The 24984-nt window shown below is 34.9% G+C and overlaps 1 protein-coding gene and 1 pseudogene across 1 annotated transcript in view; one reads left to right on the top strand and one right to left on the bottom strand.

Annotated features, from left to right (window-relative positions):
• The window catches only part of LOC125931799 (uncharacterized), a 433379-nt gene that overhangs the window by 2063 nt on the left and 406332 nt on the right, over positions 1–24984 (top strand). The gene's annotated exons all lie outside the window — the stretch shown is intronic.
• Positions 5900–6381, bottom strand: LOC125931800 (UPF0547 protein C16orf87 homolog; annotated as a pseudogene).

The raw sequence follows: 24984 nt of genomic DNA on the forward strand, positions 1-24984 counted from the left end.
TGTGTGTGTGTGTGTGTGTGTGTGTGTGTGTGTGTTTCATCTTTTCGCTATCAAATTGAAAATAGTTTAAAGGCAAAGTGTAATATTTTACTTATCTTTGTATCTCTGACAACACTCAGCACAATACCTTGCAAAGAGTAGGTACTTAGCAAATATTTTTATTATTGACAAAATAATGACTTTAATATTCCAGTTCTCATTTTTTCCTATAAAACTGGCCTAATGCCCAAAAACTTTCAGGTTGCCACTCTTAGTTAACTTTTGTTTGGTGATATTGGCATATTCTTAAAACAATAATTATAAAAGAAAGTAATTTTAAATAAGCAGGCTATGAATTATAGATACCAGACCTCAATACCTTATTGGTATCCTAGCTTGAATTTGGTATTTGATTAGTGGTAAGTTACGAAATTATTTTTAAAAAAAAAAACAGTTTCTGTTATATGGACAGAAAACCAAAGATGATTATAACAATTTGATTTACTGGAGACCTTTTCACACAGTTAATTTAGAGGGAAAAACCTAGAGCAGTCTAGCACTATTAAAACTGAGAATGCCAGAGGGTTTTTGTATTTTTTGAGTAAATACCCAGTAGTGTAATTACTGTTCAATTTTTAATGTTTTGAGGAACCCCCATACTATTTTCCAGAGTGGCTGCACCATTTTGCATTTGCATGAACAGTGCAAGAGGTTTTCTTTTTCTCTACATCCTTGCTAATACTTGTTTTCTGTGTTGTTGATTTCAGCCATTCTGACTGGTGTGAGGTGATATCTCATTGTAGTTTTGATTTGTATTTCCTTCAAGATGAGTGATGTTGAGCATCTTTTCATATGCCTGTTAGCAACATTTTTATAGATATGTTTTCTGAGGCAACAGAAATTAAAGCAAAAATAAACTATTGGGACGACATCAAATAAAAGTCTTATGCACAGGAAAGGAAACAATCAACAAAACTAAAAGACAACCTACTGAATGGGAGAAGATATTTGCAAATGACATGTCCAATGAAACATTAGTATCCAAAATATATGATTTGTTTTTACGTAAAATAATTTTGTGGATTTTAGTACAGAATAGAAAATGTGATTTAAATTTGACAGTTGGAGCATTTGAATCTATTGAAAGAACATAAGCTGAGTTTGGATCCCTAACTTCTAGGCTTGATTGTACCATTAAACCCCATTGTGACTGTAGACAAGCCACTGGGTCATTAGGATTTCTAAAGTTTTTTTTTTTTTTTTTAATTGATTTTCTTTTTCTTTCTTTCTTTCTTTCTTTCTTTCTTTCTTTCTCTTTTTTCTTTCTTTCTTTCTCTTTCTTTCCTTCCTTCTCAAACTGGCAACTCACATATGTATGTCTGAGAGGTATATTGCAATGAAAAATAATAATCAGTAATAACAAGTATTTGGAGAAGGTTAAGTACAAAATAAATGTGACAAGTATTTTATCATTGTTCTACTTATGTTTATCCAACTATCAATTCAACTATTGTTATTGTTATGTTAGTGTTACACTGTCAGAAGCACCAACATATTGTTACTATTTATGGACTCTTGGATCTTACAGGTTTAGAAGGTTGTTAGATCTATCTATATGTGGATTTTAATAGCAAAGCCAGGTATACCTCAACTTAGAAAACATTGATTAGGGGATAATTTTCATTAAGAATATATTTGTTTGTCTGGAAAAGATGAATTAAGGTGGAGAGCTTGCAAAATTAGTAAATTAGGAAAGATCATAATAACGGGCCGTGAGGGCCTCTCCCTTCATTGATGATGTACATGCATATTGTCAAAATCATAAGCTATACAGGGTGTATTTGATAGGGGGATCATTCTGCTATAGTGACTATGACAATAGTGAGTTTATTATTCTGGAAGATACCTGTGAATGAGCAGAGGGCTCATATAAGTTGAGAATGGTAGGTATCAAAATATCAAGAAAGAGACAAAGTAACTGTTATAGCTTATTCCCTGAAATACTAAAAATACATATATAGATTTTGGAAGAGGTTGAGTACAAATCACCAGTTATGAAATCTGATGCAGTAACAAGAGAGAAAATTTTTATTTGTGGGTAAAATTCTTTCAAGTGATTCTTAGATTACATTTCACAAATAACTGGCTGTGCTGTCTTTATCTCACATGTGAGGCTAGTATTGAGTAGTAGGATAGTGATAGACACCCAGGGGAAAAAAAAAAAGATGTCACCCTTCCTTGTCTCTATCATTGTTCAAGCTCTGGGTATGGAGATTTGGTCCTGATAATTAATACTGAGTTGGGATGACTACAACTGCTATTTAGAGACCACCTATACCAGATTTACCATAGTAAGTTATTTACATTCAAATTGTAAGTTAGGCACTTGGGGAGCTGCTTTCAGAGTTCCAAATGCTATTTCTGGGTATGTTGATGTAATTGTTTTATTTAACAGTCTGTTAGAGATCCCAGCAACCTATGCTATTGCACAGAAGATGATTTCTTAAACATTAAGTGTCACAAATCCTAATATCTTTGAAAATCTGATGAAAACCTAGAGTCTCTCCTTTAAAATTTACATATATGCTTTCTTTTGCATATCATGACAATCAGACAGTTTATACACCCAGTATTCCAGACCAAGGAACGCTTTCACTAGGTAATGAATCATTAATGTGTGATAAGCAGATCTTTTTTTCCCATTTCTTCTCAACCTTTTCCCATACTTCTAAGCTTATTGCTCAGATTTAGAGCACCTAAACAGTCTCTCCTAACTGAAAAGTTAAAGTTGTATAGTATACATAAAGCAAAAGAAGCATGGAGACATAAAGACTAGGAACAGATTCCTGCCATGAAGAACAGTCACTTCCCTTATTGGTTGCCAGAGTTATCAAGTGGGTAAGAACCACCCATATGTTTATATATCTGCAGTATTTTTACACTATTAATATCTACCACAGTTTGAAATAATTTGTGTAACTGTTGTTGTTTCTATCAATTTATTTTTGCCTGCTTGTAGGCTTTTTGTTTTTGCCCTGAATGGTTGATAGAAAAGTGACCATATATACAGTAATTTCTCAGTATCTGTTTTAGTTTTCTTCCAAAGCAGATCTTCTTAACATCATTAAAGACTGCATTTCTTCACCAAAAAACATGGCATCATAAGACTTCTGTGCTTTCTTCAATCCCCACCATGCCCTTAACAATCCTGAGCTGAGCTTTTTCACAAAACCAAAGTGATCTATATTTATTTCTGGTAATGGTCTATGGGTAAGAGGACTGAAAATATCTGAATATCCAGTATATAAATTGAATAGTGAGTCCCTATTGAAAAGAATAATATTTATTTGTAGAATCCAATCTTTCCCCTCAGTCAGAATGGAAACTAAAGGTCTCAGTTGTTTTTTTTTTTTTAAATATATTTTACATTTTAGGGCAATTTTAGGTTTATAGCAAAATAAAGCAGAAAATGTAGAGCATTCTCATATATTCCCTGTTCCTCCATGTGCACAGTCTCCCCCACCAACATTCCAAGCCACAGTGATTCATTTGTTACAATTGATCTAGCTACATTGACACATCATTAACACCCAAAGTGATAATTTACATTAGGGTTCACTCTTGGTATTGTACGTACTGTGGGTTTTGACAAATGTATGGCATGTACCTACATTGTAGTATCATATAAAATAGCTCCCCCAAAAGTTTCTGCACTCTGTTTATTCATTCCCCTTTTCACCTGAAGGGAAGGAAAAATTCTTCCTCTACCCTTCAACTGAATTGAATTAAATTTACATAAGACAGGTTAACAGGAATAAAAAAAAAAATGGAAAGTTTTGTTACTTGTGCAAAGGGATGCAATATTGAAATTGAGACCTAAAGAAATGACCAAGGCAGGTAGTTCTTATACTCTTTAGACAAAGAGACAATAAACTTGTGAGGAATTGACAGGATAAAGGAAACAGATGTTTTGGAACTTTAATCCCTAAGGCATTCCAAGTATTTGGGCTGAGGTACTAGATTAGTTAAAAAGGAACACAGTTTGTTCCTGTAGCTTTCTCAGCTTTAGAGTTACTATCTCTGATAATAAGAATGTCTTTTTACTTCTTAGTACAGCCAGAGTACTTTTCATATGAGAGATTTATTTCCTGCTTTTGTGGGACAGGGGAGGGTCTGAGTGTCCTTGCACTGGCTGTTAAGTAACTTTTATTTTAAATAATCCGTATGTCAAAGTGGCACATTGAGGTGGCCTGCCCTTGGCCCCTACACAACCTAACCATTGGTAACTACTTATCTTTTTACTGTCTCCATAGATTCGCCTTTTCCAACATGTCTTGTAGTTGGAATCATACACTATGTAACCTTTTCAGATTAGTTTCTTTCACTTAGTTACATGCTTTTTAAGGATGTTCCATATCTTTTCATGGTTTGATAGGTCATTTCTTTTTTTTTTTATTAGTTTCAATATTTAGGCTTTTTTTTTTTCCAGAATGAGGTTAAGTAACAATTTAAATAATTATCAGGTTGTATAAATTAACATCCATTCAGATAAAACATTGCTGCTTAAAAGTGGCTATATTTGGTAAGTAATAAATATATTTTATGTTTAAGCTAACAGGCACCATCTTGAGAGCAGAAAAGGGTTTTTTTTAGCCAGTAAATAAATTACATTCAAGAAAACAAGATGTTTATATATGAAATATGATATTATGATATATCCTTAAATGCTTTTCTTCACATAGCACCCAAACTTCCCAAATGTCTAGAAAGTATCTCCCAAAATATAACTCATAACTTAAGTCATAAAAATAAAGGCCAAGAAAAATCAATTTAAGACAAAAATTTACATTCCCACCTCATATGTGGAACTTGAGAAAGTTAACAGAAGACCATTGGGGAAGAGAAGGGGAAAAAATAAGTTCAAACAGAGAGGGAGGCAAACCATAAGAGATTTTTAAATACAGAGAACAAACTGAGGTTATGGGGGGAGAGGGGAAAATGGGTGATGGGCATTGAGGAGGGCACTTGTTGGGATGAGCACTGGGTTTTGTATGTAAGCGATGAATCACAGGAATCTACCCCCAAAGCCAAGAGCACACTGTATACACTGTGTTAGCTAACTTGACCATAAATTATATTTTAAAAAAGACAAAAATTTACAGTTTATATTCTTAATTCTCCATTCAATAAAATATCAATGGCAAATTTATTGAAAGTAAATTAACTGTATATATGCAATTTGTTAGTGCTGAAAATCTGAAATATATATTTTTAAAACTCTCTTTATCTAAGGTCTTAAAATATTGCATCTCTGGTGGCAAACCCGATAACCATCAAGCATTTTATTTCCCTAGTTTTCATTCTTTCACTCCCACCTCTACCCCTTTATCCTTTAACACCCATCCATTATTTTTGTTTGTTTGTTTTTGCTAAATACACTTATATCCCAACACAAAACACTGACAATATTCCTTGGTAAACAAGGAAATCCCAGAACAGTCCAAGCCTACAGCTTTGCTCCCAAAGTGTGGCACAAGCTAAAGGACAGGGAAAATAAAACAAGCAATGACCCTTATTGATGCAATCAGAATTCTCCTGAGAATCCACAACTGTTTGAAAATTTGTTGATGTAATCCTGAAGAAAGTTTCAACACATTTTGCATACCAATATCAGAGAGTAAATCGTTTTTTAAAAAACACATTTTTATTTATTTTTGAGAGAGACAGACAGAGCACGAGTGGAAGAGGGGCAGAGAGCGAGGGAGACACAGAATCTTAAGCAGGCTCCAGGCTCTGAGCTGTCAGTACAGAGCCCAATGCAGAGCTCAGACGCAGAAACTGCAAGATCATGACCTGAGCTGAAGTCAGACGCTTAACCTACTGAGCCATCCAGGCACCCCAGAGAGTAAGTCTTTAATAATTTTCTATGTATTTCTGCCAAAGCAATGGAAAACACAAAAGTCTTTTCATCAGAGAGGTTAGCATATATGTCAATTACCTTTTCCTGTTTCTCTCTTCCTCATGCTTTTTTGTTTTGTTTAGTTTTGTTTTTTGTTTTTCTTATGTGTTTTTGTTTTGTTTTTGGCAGGTGCAACTTTGGGTCTTCCTCTTCCTCGTCTGATATGATCTGAATGGCTGTTACTTGAGACCTCTTTCTGTTTTCTAAACCTTTATTTACTGTAGAATTTATCTTCTCTCACTTAACTCTCTCTTTTCACCTTACCTTGGCTTCATGCTTGTTTTCTGCAGAAGGTGGTGATTTTTCTGGGTCTTTTGCATTTAAAAGTTTTCTGCTAATATGTAACCACAGAGACATGATTTACATGCAACAGGAATCTGTTGGTCACACTCTGGGCACCATTTGGTGGCCATCTTAACTTTTTTTACTTGAGTTGCAGACATGCTCCTCTCGCAGCAGCAGCAGTGGCTGATAGCTCATTTCTTTTTACTGCTGGATAATAATTCATTGTCTGAATGCCCTAAAGTTTATTCATTCATCTATTGAAAGACAACTTGATTGCTACCAATTTTTAGCAATTGGGAATAAAGATGTTATAAACATTTGTGTGCACGTTTTTGTGTGAATGTGTTTTCAACTACTTTGAGTAAATACCAAGGAATGTGATTGCTAGGATCTTATGGTAAAATATGTTTAATTTTGTAAGAAACTGTCAAACTGTCTTCCAAAGTGCCTGTATCATTTTGCAATCTAATCAGAAATGGTGAGAGCTCCTGTTACTTCACATCCTCATATTTATTGTTGTAGTTTTAAAATATTTTATTTAAATTCCAGTTAGTTAACACATAGTTTAATATTTGTTTCAGGTGCACAATTTAGGGATTCAACACTTATAAACAACACCTGGGGCTCACTGCAAGTGCACTCCTTAATCCCCATCACCTGTTTGACCCATCTGCCCCCCAACATACCTACCCTCTGGTAACCATCAGTTTGTTGTCTGTAGTTAAGGGTCTGTTTCTTGGTTTGCTTCTCTCTAACTCTTGTTTCCCCCTCCCTTTACTCGTTTGTTTCTTAAATTCTACCTATGAGTGAAATCATAATGTATTTGTCTTTCTCTGAATGACTTATTTTGCTTAGCATAATACTGTATAGCTCCACCCATGTCATTGCAAATAGCAAGGGTACATTCTTTTTTATGTTTAAGTAATATTCTATTGCATGTGTATACATATACACACACACACCACATCTTCTTTATCCATTCATCAATCAATGGACATTTGGGCTATTTCCAAAATGTGGCTATTGTATATAATGCTGCTGTAAACATTGGGGTGCATGTATCCCCTTGAATTAGTATTTTTATATTCTTTGGATAAAAACTCAGTAGTGAAATTGCCGGATTGTAGGATAGTTACATTTTTAACATTTTGAATAACCTAGATACTGTTTTTCACTTTCCTACACCATACACAAAAATAGATTAAAAATGCATTAAATACCTAAATGCGAGACAAGAAACCATTAAAATCCTAGAGGAAAACACAGGCAGTGCCCTCTTTGTCATTGGCTGTAGCAACCTCATATTAGATATGTCTTCTGAGGCAAGGGAAACAAAAAAAATAAAGTATTGGGAATTCATTAAAATTAAAAGTTTCTGCACAGTGAAGGAAGCAATCAATAAAACTAAAAGGCAACATACAGAATGGGATAAAATATTTGCAAATGACCTAAGAAAGGGTTAGAACTCCAAGTATATAAAGCACTTATGAAATGTAACACCCTAAAAATGAGCAATCCAATTAAAATATTGGCTGAAGAGGGGCACCTGGGTGGCTCAGTTGGTTAAGCATCTGACTTCGGCTCAGGTAATAATCTTGTGGTTCCTGAGTTCGAGCTTCACATCGTACTCTGTGCTGACAGCTCAGAGCCTGGAGCCTGCTTCAGATTCTGTGTCTCCCTCTCTCTCTGTCCCTCCCATGCTCATGTTCTATCTTTCTCAAAAATAAATAAACATTAAATTAAAAAAAAATGGGCAGAACGCATGAATAGAAATTTTTCCAAAGAAGACTACAGATAGCCAACAGATACATGAAAAGATGCTCAGCATCACATGTTTGTTCTTATCAGTGGTTTGATTTGGAGCATTCTGATAGGTGTGTAGTGGTATCTCAAAGGTGTTTTCATTTACAGTTCCCTAATGTTTTTGAAAAGACTATTCTTTCTCCATTTTATTGCTTTGGCTCCTTTGACCAGTTAACTATATTTATGTGGGTCTGTTTCTGGACTATTCTATTCTATTGATCTATTTGTTGTTGTTGTTGTTGTTGTTGTTGTTTCACCAATTTCACTCTATCATGATTACTGCAATTTTATAGTAAGTGTTTAAGGCAGTGTCAGTCTGTCAACTTTTTCCCCTTTGATATTGTGTTGGCTATTCTGGATCTTTTATCATTCCATATAAACTTTAGAATTTGTTGATATCCACAAAATAACTTGCTGAAATTTTTATTGGGATTATATCAAACCTATATATATCAATTTGGGAAGAACTGATATCTTGACAATATTGAATCTTCCTGTCTCTAAACATGGAATATCTCTTCATGTATTTAGTCCTTTGATTTTGTTGATCAGAATGTTGTAGTTTTCCTCATATAGATCTTTTATATATTTTGTTAGATTTATACCTAAGTATTTAATTTATTGAAGTGCTAATATAAATGGTACTGCGTTTTTAATTTCAAATTCCATTTGTCCATTGATGGTATATAGGAAAGTAATTGATTTTTGTGTATTAACCTTGTATCCTTCAACCTTGCTACAATTGTTTGTTAGTTCCAGTTTTCTTTTACAGATTTTGTTATATCTATACCTATTTCATTTTTTGGAGTCCTTAATATAAATGGCATTGTATTTTAAATTTCAGATTCCACTTGTTAATTTCTGGTATATAGGAAAGTGGTTGACCTTTGTATAGTATCTTGTATCCTGCAAACTTGTTAGAATCATTTATTACCAGGTTTTTTTTTTCAATTCTTTTGGGTTTTCTGTATAAACAGCATGTCATTTGTGAACAGAGTTTTATTTCTTTCTTCCTAATCTGTATATTTTTTATTTCCCTTTTTTCTCTTATTGCATTGTCTAAGACTTCCACCTTGATGTTGATAGGAGTGGTATGAAGGGACATCCTTGCCATGTTCCTGATCTTAGGGGAAAAGCTTAGAGTTTCTCACCATTAAGTGAGGTGTTAGCTATATAGCTTTTTGGTAGATGTTCTTTATCAAGTTGAGGAAGTTCCTCTTTATTCATAGTTTGCTCAGAGTTGTATTATGAATTGGTGTTGGATTTTGTCTAATGCTTTTTCTGCATCTTTTGATATAATTGTATGCTTTTTTTTCTTTAGACTGTTGATAATATGGGTAACATTCATTGATTTTCAAATATTATACCACTAGCCTTGCATACCTGGGATGAATTCCCTTTATCATGGTGTATATTTATTTTTATACATTATTTGATTCAGTTGGTTAATATTTTGCTGAAGATTTTTGCATCTATGTTCACGAGAGATAACTTGTCTGTTATTTTATTTTGGTGCTTTGTCTGGCTTTGGTATTAGGCAATTCTGGCCTCATAGAATGAGTAGGGAGTATTTCCACTACTTTTATATTCTGGAAGTGATTGTAGATAATTTGTGTAATTTTTTCCTCAAATAATTTGGCAGTATTCACCAGTGAACCCATTTGGAACTGATGCTTTCTGTTTTGGAAAGTCATTAATTATTGATTCAATTTCTTTAATAAATATAAGCCTATTTAGATAGTCTACTGTTGTATGGATTTTGGCAGATTGTGTCTCTCAGGGATTTGGTCCATTTTACCTAGTTTATCAACTTTGTGTACATAAAATTGTTCATAGTATTGCTTTATTATGCTTTTAGTGGTAGTGGGATCTATAATGATGTCCCCTCCTTCATTTCTGATATTAATAATTGACTCTTTTTTTTAGTTAGCTTGTGTAGATGCTTACCAATTTTATTAATGTTTTCAAAGAACCAACTTTATTAATGTTTTTGGTTTTTGTTGATTTTCTCTGTTGATTTCTTATTTTTAAATCATAATTTATGCTCTAGTTTTTATTAATTCATTTTTTCTGCTTACCTTGGATTAACTTTTACTTTTCTTTTTCTAGTTTCCTAACATGGAAACTTAGATTATTTAGTTTAGATATTTATTTTTTTAATGTACGCATTCAATGCTCTAAATTTTTCTCTAAACACTGCTTTCACTATATCTCACAAATATTTATTTATGTTTTATTATTTATTAATTAATTTATTTATTTTTGAGAGAGAGAGTGCACATGCATGCACAGGGGGAGGGGCAGAAAGATAGAGACACAGAGAATCTGAAGCAGATGCCACACTGTCAGCACAGAGTCTGATGTGGGGCTTGATCTCAGGAACCATGAGATTATGATCAACAGTTGATCTGAAATCAAGAGTATGATCTGAAATCAAGAGTTGGACGCTTAACCTACTGAGCCACCCAACTGCCCCATTTCACAAATATTTATAAGGTGTATTTTCACTCTCATTTATTTCAAGATAATTTTTAAATGCATCTGGAGATTTCTCTTTTGATCCATGCATTAGAAGTATGCTGATTAATCTCTAAAATTTTTGAATTTTCCATATATCTTTCAGTTATTGATTCCTAATTTAAGTCCACTGTTGCTTGACAGCAGACATTGTATAACTTTTATTCTTTTAAATGTTTTAAGGTGTATTTGATGATCCCAAATATGGTCTACATCTGGTAAATGCTAAATGAGAGCTTGATAAGAATGTGTATTCTGCTATATTTGAATGCAATAGTCTGTAGATGTCAATTATATCCAGATGATTGATGGTGCCGTTAGTGATTGATGGTGCTCACTAATTTTATGAGGACTGAAATACTCCACTTCAGATAAATGTATGTTGAAGGCTCCAAATATACTATTGGATTTATCTATTTATTCTTGCATTAGATCAGTTTTTGCCACATGTATTTTTAAACTTGTATTGTCCATTGTGTTTCTACCTTTGTGATTTTAACTAAGCATTTTATATGATTTTATTTTCTCTTCTTAGCTTATCAATTATATTTTAATTTTTTATAGTTGCTTTAAGTTTTGCAATATATATTTATAATTAATCCAAGTCTGCCTTCTTTTTTTATATCAAAATTTTATTTTATTTTTAATTGTATTTTTTTACAATTTAAAATTGTAAAAATTGTAAATTAGTTAGCATATACTGCAACAATGATTTCATGAGTAGATTCCTTAATGTCCCTTACCTATTTAGATCATTTCCCCTCCCACAACCCCTACAGTAACCCTCTGTTTATTCTCCATATTTAAGAGTCTCTTATGTTTTTCCCTCTCCCTGTTTTTATAATATTTTTGTTTCCCTTCCCTTATGTTCATCTGTTTTGTCTCTTAAAGTCCTCATATGAATGACGTCATAAGATATTTGGCTTCCTCTGACTAATTTCGCTTAGCATAATACCCTTCAGTTCCAACCATGTAGTTGCAAATGGCAAGATTTCATGCTTTTTGATTTCCAAGTAATACTCCATTGTGTGTGTATATATATATATATATATATATTATATATATATATATATATATATATATATATTATATACACCAATTCTTCTTTATCCATTCATCCATCGATGGACATTTGGGCTCTTTCCATACATTGGCTATTATTGATAGTGCTGCTATAAACATGGGGGTGCATATGTCCCTTCGAAACAGCACACCTGTATCCCTTGGATAAATACCTAGTACTGCAATTGCTAGGTCATAGGGTAGTGCTATTTTTAACTTTTTGAGGAACTTCCATACTGTTTTCCAGAGTGGCTGTACCAGTTTGCATTCCTACCAGCAATGCAAAATAGATCCTCTTTCTCCGCATCCTCACCAATATCTGTTGTTGCCTGAGTTGTTAATGTTAGCCATTCTGACAGGTGTAAGGTGGTGTCTCATTGTGGTTTGATTTGTATTTCCCTAATGATGAGTGATTTTGAGCATTTTTCATGTGTCGGTTGCCCATCTGGATGTCTTCTTTGGAGAAGTGTCTACTCATGTCTTTTGCCCATTACTTCTTGTATTATTTGTTTTTTGGGTGTTGAGTTTGATAAGTTCTTTACAGATTTTTTTAATATTAAATTTATTGTCAAATTGGTTTCCATAAAACACGCAGTGCTTATCCCAACAAGTGCCATCCTCAAAACACATCACCCACCCTTCTCTCCCTCCCACCACTATCAACCCTCAGTTTGTTCTCAGTTTTCAATAGTCTCTTATGGTTTAGCTGCCTCCCTCTCTAACGTTTTTTCTCCTTCCCCTCCCCCATAGTCTTCTGTTACATTTCTCAGGATCCACATAAGAGTGAAAACATATGGTATCTGTCTTTTTCTGTATGACTTATTTCACCTAGCATAACACTCCCCAGTTCCATCCACGTTGCTACAAAAAGCCATATTTCATTCTCTCTCATTGCCAAGAAGTATTCCACTGTTTATATAAACCACAATTTATTTATCCATTATTCTGGTGGTGCACATTTAGGCTCTTTTCATAATTTGGCTATTGTTGAAACTGCTGCTATAAACATTGGGGTACAAGTGCCCCTATGCATCAGCACTCCTGTATCCCTTGGGTAAATCCTAGCAGTGCTATTGCTGGGTCATAGGGTAGATCTATTTTTAACTTTTTGAGGAACCTCCACACTGTTTTCCAGAGAAGCTGCACCAGTTTGCATTCCCAGCAGCAGTGCAAGAGGGTTCCCATTTCTCCACATCCTCTCCAGCACCTATAGTCTCCTGATTTGTTCACTTTAGCCACTCTGACTGGCGTGATGTGGTATGTGTGTGTGGCTTTGATTTGTATTCCCCTGATGAGCGACGTTGAGCATCCTTTCATGTGCCTGTTGGCCATCTAGATGTCTTCTTTAGAGAAGTGTCTATTCATGTTTTCTGCCCATTTCTTCACTGGATTATTCATTTTTTTGGGTGTGGAGTTTGGTGAGCTCTTTATAGATTTTGGATAATAACCCTTTGTCCAATATGTCATTTGCAAATATCTTTTCCTATACTGCTGGTTGCCTTTTAGTTTTGTTTGTTTCCTTTGCAGTGCAGAAGCTTTTAATCTTCAGGAGGTCCCAGTAGTTCATTTTTTCCTTTAATTCCCTGGCCTCTGGAAATGTGTCAAGTAAGAAATTGCTGTGGCTGTGGTCAGAGAGGTTTTTTCCTGCTTTCTCTTCTAGGGTTTTGATGGTTTCCTGTCTCACATTCAGGTCCTTTATCCATTTTGAGTTTATTTTTGTGAATGGTGTAAGAAAGTGGTCTAGTTTCATTCTTCTGCATGTTGCTGTCCAGCTCTCCCAGCACCATTTGTTAAAGAGACTCTCTTTTTTCCATGGGATATTCATTCCTGCTTTGTCAGAGATTAGTTGGTCATACTCTTGTGGGTCCAACTGTGGAGTCTCTATTCTATTGCATTGGTCTATGTGTCTGTTTTTGTGCCAATACCATGCTGTCTTGATGATTACAGCTTTGTAGTAGAGGCTAAATTCTGGGATTGTGATGCCTCCCGCTTTGGTCTTCTTCAATATTACTTTGGCTATTCGGGGTCTTTTGCGGTTCCATACAAATTTTAGGATTGCTTGTTCTAGCTTCAAGGAGAAGGCTGGCTGAACTTTGATTGGGATTGCATTGAATGTGTAGATAGCTTTCGGTATTATTAATATTTAAACAATATTTATTCTTCCAGTCCATGAGCATGGAATGATTTTCCATTTCTTTATATCTGCTTCAATTTCCTTCATAAGCTTTCTATAGTTTTCAGCATACAGATCTTTCACATCTTTGGTTAGGTTGATTCCTAGGTATTTTATGACTCTTGTTGCAATTGTGAATGGGATCAATTTCTTTATTTGTCTTTCTGTTGCTTCATTATTAGCGGATAAGCATGCAACTGATTTCTGTCCATTGATTTTATATCCTGCGACTTTGCTGAATTCATGTATCAGTTCTAGTAGACTTTTGGTGGAGTCTATTGGGTTTTCTGTGTATAATATCATGTCATCTGCAAAAAGTGAAAGGTTGACTTCATCTTTGCCAATTTTGATGCCTTTGATTTCCTTTGGTTGTCTGATTGCTTATGCTAGCACTAGGGTAGTATTGACATTTTAATAACATTTATGCTTCCAATCCATGAATACGGAATGTTTTTCCCTTTCTTTATATCTTCTTCAATTTCCTTCATAAGCTTTCTATAGTTTTCAGCATACAGATCTTTTACGTCGTTGGTTAGGTTTAACCTAGGTATTTTATGATTCTTGGTGCAGTTGTGAATGGGCTCAGTTTCATTATTTGTCTTTCTGTTACCTCATTATTTGTGTATAAGAATACAACTGATATGTGTACATTGATTTTGTATCCTGCAACTTTGTTGAATTAGTGTATCAGTTCTAGCAGACTTTTGGTGGAGTCTTCCAGGTTTTCCACGTATAATATCATGTCATCTGCAAAAAGTGAAAGCTTGACTTCACCTTTGCCAATTTTGATGCCTTTGGTTTCCTTTTGTTGTCTGATTCCTGATGCCAGAACTTCCAACTCTGTGTTAAACAACAGCGGTGAGAGCGGACATCCCTGTCATGTTCCTGATCTCAGGGGGAAAGCTCTCAGTTTTTCCCCATTGAGCATGATATTAGCTGTGGGCTTTTCATAAATACCTTTTATGATGTTTTACTGTGTTCCTTCTATCCCGACCTTTTTGAGGGTTTTATTAAGAAAGCATGCTGAATTTTGTCAAATGCATTTTCTGCATTGATTGACAGGATCGTATGGTTCTGTTCTTTTGTTTTATTAATGTGATGTATCACATTGATTGATTTGCGAATGTTGAACCAGCCCTGCAGCCCAGTAATGAAACCCACTTGATCATGGGGAATAATTCTTTTTATATGCTGTTGAATTTGATTTGCTAGTATCTTGTTGAGAATTTTTGCATCCATATTCATTAGGGATATTGGCCTGTAGTTCTCTTTTTTGCTGGGTCTCTGTCTGGTTTAGGAATCAAAGTAATGCTGGCTTCATAGAATGCGTCTGGAAGTTTTGCTTCCCTTCCTATTATTTGCAACAGCTTCAGAAGGATAGGTATTATCTCTGCTTTAAATGTCTGGTAGAATTCCCCAGGGAATCCATCTGGTCCTGGACTCGTATTTGTTGGGAGATTTTTTATAACTTATTCAATTTCTTTGCCTGTTATGGATCTGTTAAAGTTTTCTCTTTCTTCCTGTTTGAGTTTTGGAAGTGTGTGGGTGCTTAGGAATTTGTCCATTTCTTCCAGGTTGTCCAGTTTGTTGGCATACAATTTTTCATAGTATTCCCTGATAATTGCTTGCATTTCTGAGGGATTGGGTGTAATAACTCCATTTTCATTCATGATTTTATCTATTTGGGTCATCTCCCTTTTCTTTTTGAGAAGCCTGGCTGGAGGTTTATCAATTTTGTTTATTTTTTCACAAAACCAACTCTTGGTTTAATTGATCTGCTCTACAGTTTTTTAGATTGTGTATTGTTTATTTCTGCTCTGATCTTTATAATTTCTCTTCTTCTGCTGGGTTTGGGGTGTCTTTGCTGTTCTGCTTCTATTTCCTTTAGGTGTGCTGTTAGATTTTGTATTTGGGATTTTTCTTGTTTCTTGAGGTAGGCCTTGACTGCAATGTATTTTCATCTTAGGACTGCCTTCGCTGCATCCCAAAGTATTTGCATTGTTGTCTTTTCATTTTCATTTTTTTCCATATATTTTTAAATTTATTCTCTACTTCTCTGGTTGACCCATTCATTCTTTAATAGGGTGTTCTTTAATCTCCATGCTTTTGGAGGTTTTCCAGACTTTTTCATGTGGTTGATTTCAAGTTTCATAGCATTGTGTTCTGAAAGTGTTCATGGTATGAGCTCAATTCTTGTATACTTATGAAGGGCTGTTTTGTGACCCAGTATGTGATCTATCTTGGAGAATGTTCCACGTGCACTCGAGAAGAAAGTATATTCTGTTGCTTTGGGATGCAACGTTCTAAATATATCTGTCAAGTCCATCTCATCCAATGTATCATTCAGGGCCCTTGTTTCTTTATTGATCCTGTGTCTATATGATCTATCCATTGTTGTAAGTGGGGTATTAAAGTCCCCTGCAATTATCACATTCTTATCAATAAGGTTGCTTATGTTTGTGATTGTTTTATATATTTGGGGGCTACCATTTTCAGCGCATTGACATTTATAATTGTTAGCTCTTCCTGATCGATAGTCCCTGTAATTATTATATAATGCCTTTCTTCAACTCCTGTTACAGCCTTTATTTTAAAGTCTCGGTGTCTGATATAAGTATGGCTACTCCAGCTTTCTTTTGCCTTCTAGTAGCATGATAAATAGTTCTCCATCCCCTCACTTTCAATCTGAAAGTTTCCTCAGGTCTAAAATGATTCTCTTGTAGACAGCAAATAGATGGGTCTTGTTTTGTTATCCATTCTGTTACCCTATGTCTTTTGGTTGGAACATTTAGTCCATTTACATTCAGTGTTATGATAGAAAGATATGGGTTTAGAATCATTGTGATGTCTGTAGCTTTCATGCTTGTAGTGATGTCTCTGGTACTTTGAGGTCCTTGCAACATTTCACTCACAGAGTCCCCCTTAGGATCTCTTGTAGGGAAGCTTTAGTGGTGATGAATCCCTTCAGTTTTTGTTTGTTTCTTTTATCTCTCCTTCTATTCTGAATGACAGACTTGCTGGATAAAGGAATCTCAGCTGCGTATTTTTTTCTTTTCATCATAATGAAGATTTCCTGTCATTCCTTTCTGGCCTGCCAGGTTTCAGTAGATAGGTCTGCCACTAGTCTTATGGGTCTCCCTTTGGAAGTCAGAGACTGTTTATCCCTAGCTGCTTTCAGAATTTTCTCTATATCCTTGTATTTTGCCAGTTTCACTATGATATGTCGTGCAGAAGATCGATTCAAGTTATGTCTGAAGATAGTTCTCTGTGCCTCTTGGATTTCAATGCCTTTTTCCTTTCCCAGATCAGGGAATTTCTCAGCTGTGATTTGTTCAAGTACACCTTTAGCCCCTTCCTCGCTCTCTTTCTCTTTTGGAATTCCTATGATATGGATATTGTTCCGTTTCATTGCATCACTTAGTTCTCTAATTCTCCCCTCATACTCCTGGGTTTTATCTCTCCTTTTCTCAGCTTCCTCTTTTTCCATAATTTTATCGTCTAATTCACTTATTCTCTCCTCTGCCTCTTCAATCCGAGCTGTGGTCGCCTCCATTTTATTTTGCACCTCATTTATAGCATTTTTTATCTTCTCGTGACTATTTCTTAGTCCTTTGATCTCTGTAGCAATATGTTCTCTTCTGTCTTCTATACTTTTTTCAAGCCCAGTGATTAATTTTATGACTATTCTTCTAAATTCTTGTTCCGTTGTATTGCTTAAATCGTTTTTGATCAATTCATTAGCTGTTGCTACTTCCTGTAGTTTCTTTTGAGGAGAATTCTTCCATTTCATCATCTTGAGTAGTCCCTGCGGTGGCTCCTAACTTCAGGACACTTCCCCTGTGCTGAATGGAGTAACTTGTGTTAGTGGGCGGGGCCACAGTCAGACCTGATGTCTGCCCCCAGCCCACCTCTGGAGCCACAGTGAGACTGGTGTGTACCTTATCTTCCCCTCTCCCAGGGACAGGACTCACCGTGGATTAGTGTGGCCCCTGTCTGGACAAGCCCACTTTCAAATAACGCTCTATCACTTCACTGATAATGCAAGTATCTTATAGTAACAAAATACTAATTCCTTCATCCTGTTCCTTGTATTATTACTGTTTTTCATTTTACTTTTGTATAAGCTGTAAATATTTGGTATACATTTGCTATTACTTTGAGTACACTGTTATCTGTTAGATCAATTCCAAAGAAGAAAACAAAAGTTTATATTTTACCTTTACCTAGTCTTTTTATAATATTCTTCTTTCCTTTTATAGATCCATGTTTCTGACCTATATCATTTTCCTTTTCCTGGAAGAACTTCTTTTAACATTTCTTGCAAGGCAGGTCTGTGTGTAACAAACTCCCTCAATTTTTTCTTGTCTGAAAGTATTTATTTCTTCTTCAGTTTTGAAGGATAATTTCATGGAATAAAGAATTCTAGGTTGGTGGGATTCTTTTTCTCAAGACTTTAAGTATTTCACCATACTGTATTCTTACTTACACATTTTCTTGGAAGTTGGGTATAATTATTATGTTTGCTTCTGTATAGGTAAAGTTACTTTCATCTGGCTTCTTTCAGGATTTTTTCTTTTTCTTATATTTTCTACAATTTAAATATGATATGCCTACATGCAGGGTTTTTGGCTTTTTGTTTTTTTATTTTTGCCATGTATCCTGATTGGTCTGAGATTTCTGGATCTGTGGTTTGAAATCTGACATTAATATTTGGAAATTCTCAGTCATTAATACTTTAAATATTTTATCTGTCCCTTTCTTCTTCTTCTCGTAATCTCATTGTGATAATATTTCCCTCTGTAGTTGTCCCATAGTCCTTGGATATTCTGTTCCATTTTTCAGTCTTTTATCTCTTTACTTTTCAGTTTTTGAAATTTCTATTGACATAAACTCAGACTTGTTTTCAGAACTGTGTTTAGCCTCCTCGTGAGTCCATCAAAAACATTCCTTTTCTGATATAGTGTTTTTGATCTTTAACCTTTCTTTTTGATTCTTTGTTAGAATTTACATTCTAATATTTACATTACTCATCTGTTATTTCATGTTGCTTACGTTTTGAATTAGAACTCTTATCATATTAAACATAGTTGTTTTAAATTCTTGATATGATAATTCAAACATTCTGTTACTGGGTTGCTTGGTTTTTTTTGCAGATGCACCAAAGAATTGGAGACCCAAGACCAGAATGGGGAAATAGACTTTATTGAGTAGATAATATAATACACCTTCAAGAGAGAAATTAGGCCATTACCAGAGCAAGAGTGGCAATGGCATGGAAAAGCTCTAGCTGCATCCTTTTAAGCCTGCTTTGTGTACCTGGAAATTGGGCTTTGATTGACTTTTTTGATTGGCAGCTGGTGGTTATATAACATTTTGGCTTCTGTGCATTCCCCTATGCATGATGCATTTTGTTATAATTGTATTCCCTTATGTAATGTATATTTATGAGTGCCTAATAAGCTTTTTTTGTGACCTTAGAGTTACTTAAGGGCAAACTGCCCCCAATGTGTGCATGCTCAGCTCTTAGAAGTCTCCTTGTGGCTTTTGAACTAACTCTGTGGCTAGTCCTTTCCTGTTCTGTTAGCCCTTAGAGGTGGCTCTGAGAGTGTTGCCAGCATCTGTTTTATCCCTCCTTGCTCATGTCTAACTAACTGCCTAGCAAATCCTGCCATATCCAAGTCTGCTTTTGATGCTCTCTGTGTCTCTTTGAAAATGTTTGTTGTTGTTATTTCATAAGTAACATAAATGTTGCTGTTGTTTGTGTGTGTGTGTGTGTGTTTGTTTTTGCCTTGTAGCATGACTTGTAATTTTTTCTTTAAAGCTAAACATAATGTACTTGGTAAAGGGAACTCTGGTAAATAAGCCTTTAAGCCTTTAGTGATGTGATGGTAAGGTCTGGTGGGAATGTAAGCATTTTATATTCCTATAATTGGGCCTTAGATGTTAGTGAACTTGTGACCTTCAGCTATGACTTTCATAAGTGCCTCTAAGTTTTTTCCCCACCTTTGGTGGCACAAGATGTCTAGTGGGGGTGGAATTTTGTGTTTTCCCTCCCCCACATGGAAGGCAGAGCAGGCTAGAGTATTTTCTTCCCCTAGGTAAGTTATACTCTGATAGAAGACCAATAGGTGAGGCTCTGGTAAAATAGTTTTTCTTGAGGTCAGGCTTTCTAAGAACTGAAAGCTCTGGTGCATTTATAAAAGTTCCATTTTGCCTCTCCCTGCTGGAAGCATAAGGGGTTTTTTCTTTGATATTCACTGTAAGAATGCAGTAGGGCTCCTATTGGTAAAACTCACAAAAGTGTGAAGTCTCTGTGTAAGTGACCCCACCTCCAGAGTTTTTTAACTCTCAGACTTAGCCACACTGAATCTCCAACAATTCATCAATTATAGTTTAGATTTTTCTACCCTGGTACTGGTTCCCAAGGTTTTTGCTCATAATAAAGGTTATGTTCTCAGTAAATTGTGATTCATCTTATCTGCCTGTTGGTCTTTCCCATTTTTGGAGCAGCAGTTTGCCCTGTGACCTTGCTTCTATGAGGTATCTAAGAAGAGTTGTTGACTTTTCAGTTTGTTAAAATTTTTACTTGTTAGGATGGAGCAATGACTTCCAAGATCCTTGCATTCCAGACTGGAAAATGGAAGTCTTCTTGGGTTTGTGTTTTTTACATTTTTTATCTTTCTTTCTTTCTTACTTTCTTTCTTAATTTAATTTAATTTAATTTAATTTGTTTTAAGTAAGCTCTGTGCCTAATTTGGGGCTTCAGCTCACAACCCCAAGATCAGGAGTCACATGCTCTACCAATTAACATAGCCAGGTGCCTCTATATATTTACATTTTAGTGAAACAATATAATGCAGAACATGTCTGATACAACTTTTAAACGTTCAAATAACTTTCATTTCAAATCTGAACAAAACAATTTATAATTTACTTTGAGAACCTGCTAGTTTGTGGTCGCATTCCTTTTATTCTTGTACTTGAATGAAGTAATTGTGTACAATCTGAAATGCAGTTACCAGATTTTTAAAAATGTCTACAGTTATTGATATATTGTATTTGCTCTTATTCTGTGATAGGAACAACATCTAGCAGTAAATTCTAGGATTAAAAAATATATTCTAAATTTATCATATGACTGTGAAGTTGAGATATTTTTATGACTCTGATTTGCCTCTGCTTTATTAGAGTAAACATACTATTGGTTCATATTTACAACATTGCAAAGTGATAAAAATCCACATATATATAAATAACAAATGCTACCTCTGACAAGAGTACCAAATTATAATTTTCAGTGAGTCGTTAAAGAATGTTTGTATCTGATATGAGTGACATGTATAATTTTCATATCAAGCTATAAAGAGAAAAAACATCTTCAGTACATGAAGGAAACCCTTTCAGCAGAGAGGACATGTATTTTTCCTTAATAGGAAATAAAGATACACCAAAAACTAGGAGGTAATTCAGTTTGCATTGATTTTACTTAGAATGATTATAGATTTAGTTTATGGGTTTACTTAATGTGTCATTCTCTAACTTCAGGCAAGCTTGAGGGAGGGTGGAAGGAGAGGCAAGAAGTGGAGAGGAAAAGCTTCTGGCATCATTTGAAGTCTTTAGCATTCCCATCACACAGCCCTTTGCAAACTTTTTGAATCTTTTGGTTTTCATTATATCACTACCTACATTAAGACTGCTTGACCCTAACTGTGAATCTCCCAAATTTATTAAACTTTGCCATTTTGTTGTTTTACCAGCTTACCTGCCTGGGTAATATGGCATGTTAGATGTTAATTACTTATAAGGAAGATATCTTAATAGCATAGACCTCTTCTGTAGGAAATAGAAATATAAAACTCAATTTTTTTCTGGTAGCATATTGTTAAAATTAGTTATTTACTAAATATAAAGTGACTTTCAGGTATGTGTGAGAATGTAGCTGTTACTATTTCCAAGCAGGGCCCCAATGAGTATACTCTGTTTATGTGACTAATAACCCCATTGTACATTAGAACACTAAATTGAAATCAGTGAAAGTGACACTTGTTATTCTTTTGTTTTTCAAGTTTTTATTTAAATTCTAGTTAGTTAACATATAGTGTAATACTGGTTTCAGTAGTAGAATTTAGTGATTCATCACCTAACATATAACACCCAGTGCTCATCACACAAAGTGCCCTCTTAAATACCCATCACCCACTTAGCCCATCCTGAGCCCAATTCATGTCCAACAACTCTCAGTTTATTCTCTGTAGTTAAAAGTCTCTTATGCTTTGCCTCCCTCTCTTTTTTTTTCTTCCCTCCCTATTGTTCATCTGTTTCTTCAATTTCACATATGAGTGAAATCATATGGTATTTGTCTTTTGCTGACTGACTTAATTCACGTAGCTAAATACATCCTAGCTCCAAACATGTTGTTGCAAATCGCAAGATTTCATTCTTTTTAATGGGTGAGGAATATTCCATTGTATATATATACCACATTTCTTTATCCATTCATCAGTTGATGGACGTTTCCATAATTTGGCTATTGTTGATGCTGCTGATATAAACATCAGGGTGCATGTGCCCCTTTGAATGAGCATTTTTGTATTCTTTGGGTAAATACTTACTAATGAAATTGCTGAGTCATAGGGTAGTTCTATTTTTAACTTTTTGAGAAACTTCCATACTGTCTTCCATGGTGACTGCACCAGTTTGGATTCCCACCAACAATGTAAGGGAGTTCCCCTTTCTCCACATCCTTGCCATCATCTGTTGTTTCCTATGTTAATTTTAGTCATTCTGACAGGTGTGAGGTAATATCTCATCAGGGTTTTGATTTGTAGTTCCCTGATGATGAGTGATATTGGGAATCTTTTCATGTGTTTGTTAGCCATTTGTATGTCTTCTTTGGAAAAATATCTGTTCATGCCTTCTGACCATTTCTTAACTGGATTGTTTGTTTCTTGGGTTAAGTCCTTTATAGATTTTGGATATTAGCCCTTTATCCAATATGTAATTTGCAAATATCTTCTCCCATTCCATAGCTTGTCTTTTAGTTTTGTTGATTGTTTCCTTCACTGTGAAGAGCTTCTTATCTTGATGAAGTCCTAATAGTTTATTAATGCTTTTGTTTCCTTTGCCTCCAGAGACATGTCTAGTAAGAAGTTGCTATGACCAAAGTCAAAGAGGTTGCTTCCTGTGCTCTCCTTCAGGATTTTGATGGTTTCCTCACATTTAGGTCTCACTTTAAGTCTTTCATCAATTTTGGATTTATTTTTGTGTACAGAATAAGAAAGTGGTCCAGTTTAATTCTTTTGAATGTTGCTGTCATGTTTTCTGAACACCATTTTCTGAAGAGACTGTCTTTTTTCCATTGGACATTCCTTCCTGCTTTGTCTAGATTAGTTCACCATATATTTATGGGTCAATTTCTGAGTTTTCTGTTCTGTTCCATGGATCTAGGTGTCTGTTTTGTGACAGTACCATACTGTTTTGATTATTACAGCTTTGTAATATAGCTTGAGTTCCAGAATTGTGATGCCTCCAGTTTTGCTTTTCTTTGTCAAGATTGCTTTGGCTATTTGGGGTCTATTGTGGTTCCATATAAATTTTAGGGTTGTTTGTTCTAGCTCTGTGAAAAATTCTGGTGGTATTTTAGTAAGGATTGCATTAAATTTGTAGATTACTTTGGGTAGTATAGACTACCCAAAATTTTAGCAATATTTGTTCTTCCAATCCATGAGCCTGGAATGTTTTTTCCATTTTTTTTGTGTCATGTTCAATTTCTTTCATAAATGTTCTATAGTTTTCAGAATGCAGATCTTTTACCTCTTATGTTAAATTTATTCCTAGGGATCTAATGTTTTTTATAAATGGTATCAATTCCTTGATTTCTCTTTCTGATTCATTATTGGTGTATAGAAATACAATGAATGTCTGTACATTGATTTTTGTATCCTTTGAGTTTACTGAATTCATGTATCAGTTCTAGAAATTTTCTGGTGGAGTATTTCAGATTTTCTACATAGAGTATCATGTAGTCTACAAATAGTGAAAGTTTGACTTATTCCTTGCCAATTTGAATGTCATTTATTTCTTTTTGTTATCTGATTGCTGAGGCTACGCCTTCCAGTGCTATGTGGGAGTGGACATCCCTATCTTGTTCCTGAATATAGAGGAAAAATTCTCAGCTTTTCCCCACTGAAGATGATATTAGCTGTGGGTGTTTCATATATGGCTTTTATGATGTTGAAGTACATTCCCACTATCCCTGCTTGTTGAGGGTTTTTGTGAAGAATGGACACTGTACTCTGTCAAGTGTTTTTTTGTATCTATTGAGAGGCTCATGTGATTTTTGTCCTTCCTTTTATTAAAGTGGTGTATCATGTTGATTGATTTGAAAATATTGAACCGCTCTTGCAGCCCACTTGGGTTGTGGTGAACGATCCTTTTAATGTATTGTTGGATTCAATTTGCTGGTATATTGTTGACAGTTTCTCTGTTGATGTTCATCAGGGATATTGGTCTGTAAATCTCCTCTTTCGTGGGGTCTTGATCTGGTTTTGGAATCAAAGTAATGCTGGCCTTGTAGAAGGAGTTTGGAAGTTTTCTTTCCATTTCTATTTTTTGGAATAGTTTGAGAAGAAAAGGTATTAACTTGTTTTTATACATCTGGTAGGTTTCCCCTGGGAAGCCAGCTGGCCTTGGACTTTTATTTGTTAGTTGGTTTTTGATTACTGATTCAATTTTTTCCTGGTTATGGGTATTTTCAAATTTTCTATTTCTTCCTGTTTCAGTTTTGGTAGCTTTCATTTTTCTAGTAATTTATCCATTTTCTCCAGATCACCTAGTTTGCTGGCATATAATTTTTCATAATATTCTCTTCTTAATGTTTGTTTTTCTCTTGTGTTGGCTGTGATCTCTCCTCTTTCATTTAGGATTTTATTTATTTAAGTGCTTTCTCTTTTCTTTTTGTTTTTGAAGTTTATTTATTTGTTTTGAGAAAGAAAGAGTGTGTGCATGCACACAGGGGAGGGGCAGTGGGAGAGAGAGAATCCCAAGCAGGCTCTACCCTGTCAGTGCAGAACCCGACATGAGACTCGATTCCATGAACCATGAGATCATGACCTGAAATGAAATCATGAGTTGAACACTTAACTGACTGAGCCACCTGGGTGCTCCCTTTTCTAGGTCTGGCTAGAGGTTTATCAATTTTATTAAT

The sequence above is a fragment of the Panthera uncia genome, chromosome X (genome assembly GCF_023721935.1).
Source record: "Panthera uncia isolate 11264 chromosome X, Puncia_PCG_1.0, whole genome shotgun sequence".
Lineage (NCBI taxonomy): Eukaryota > Metazoa > Chordata > Mammalia > Carnivora > Felidae > Panthera > Panthera uncia.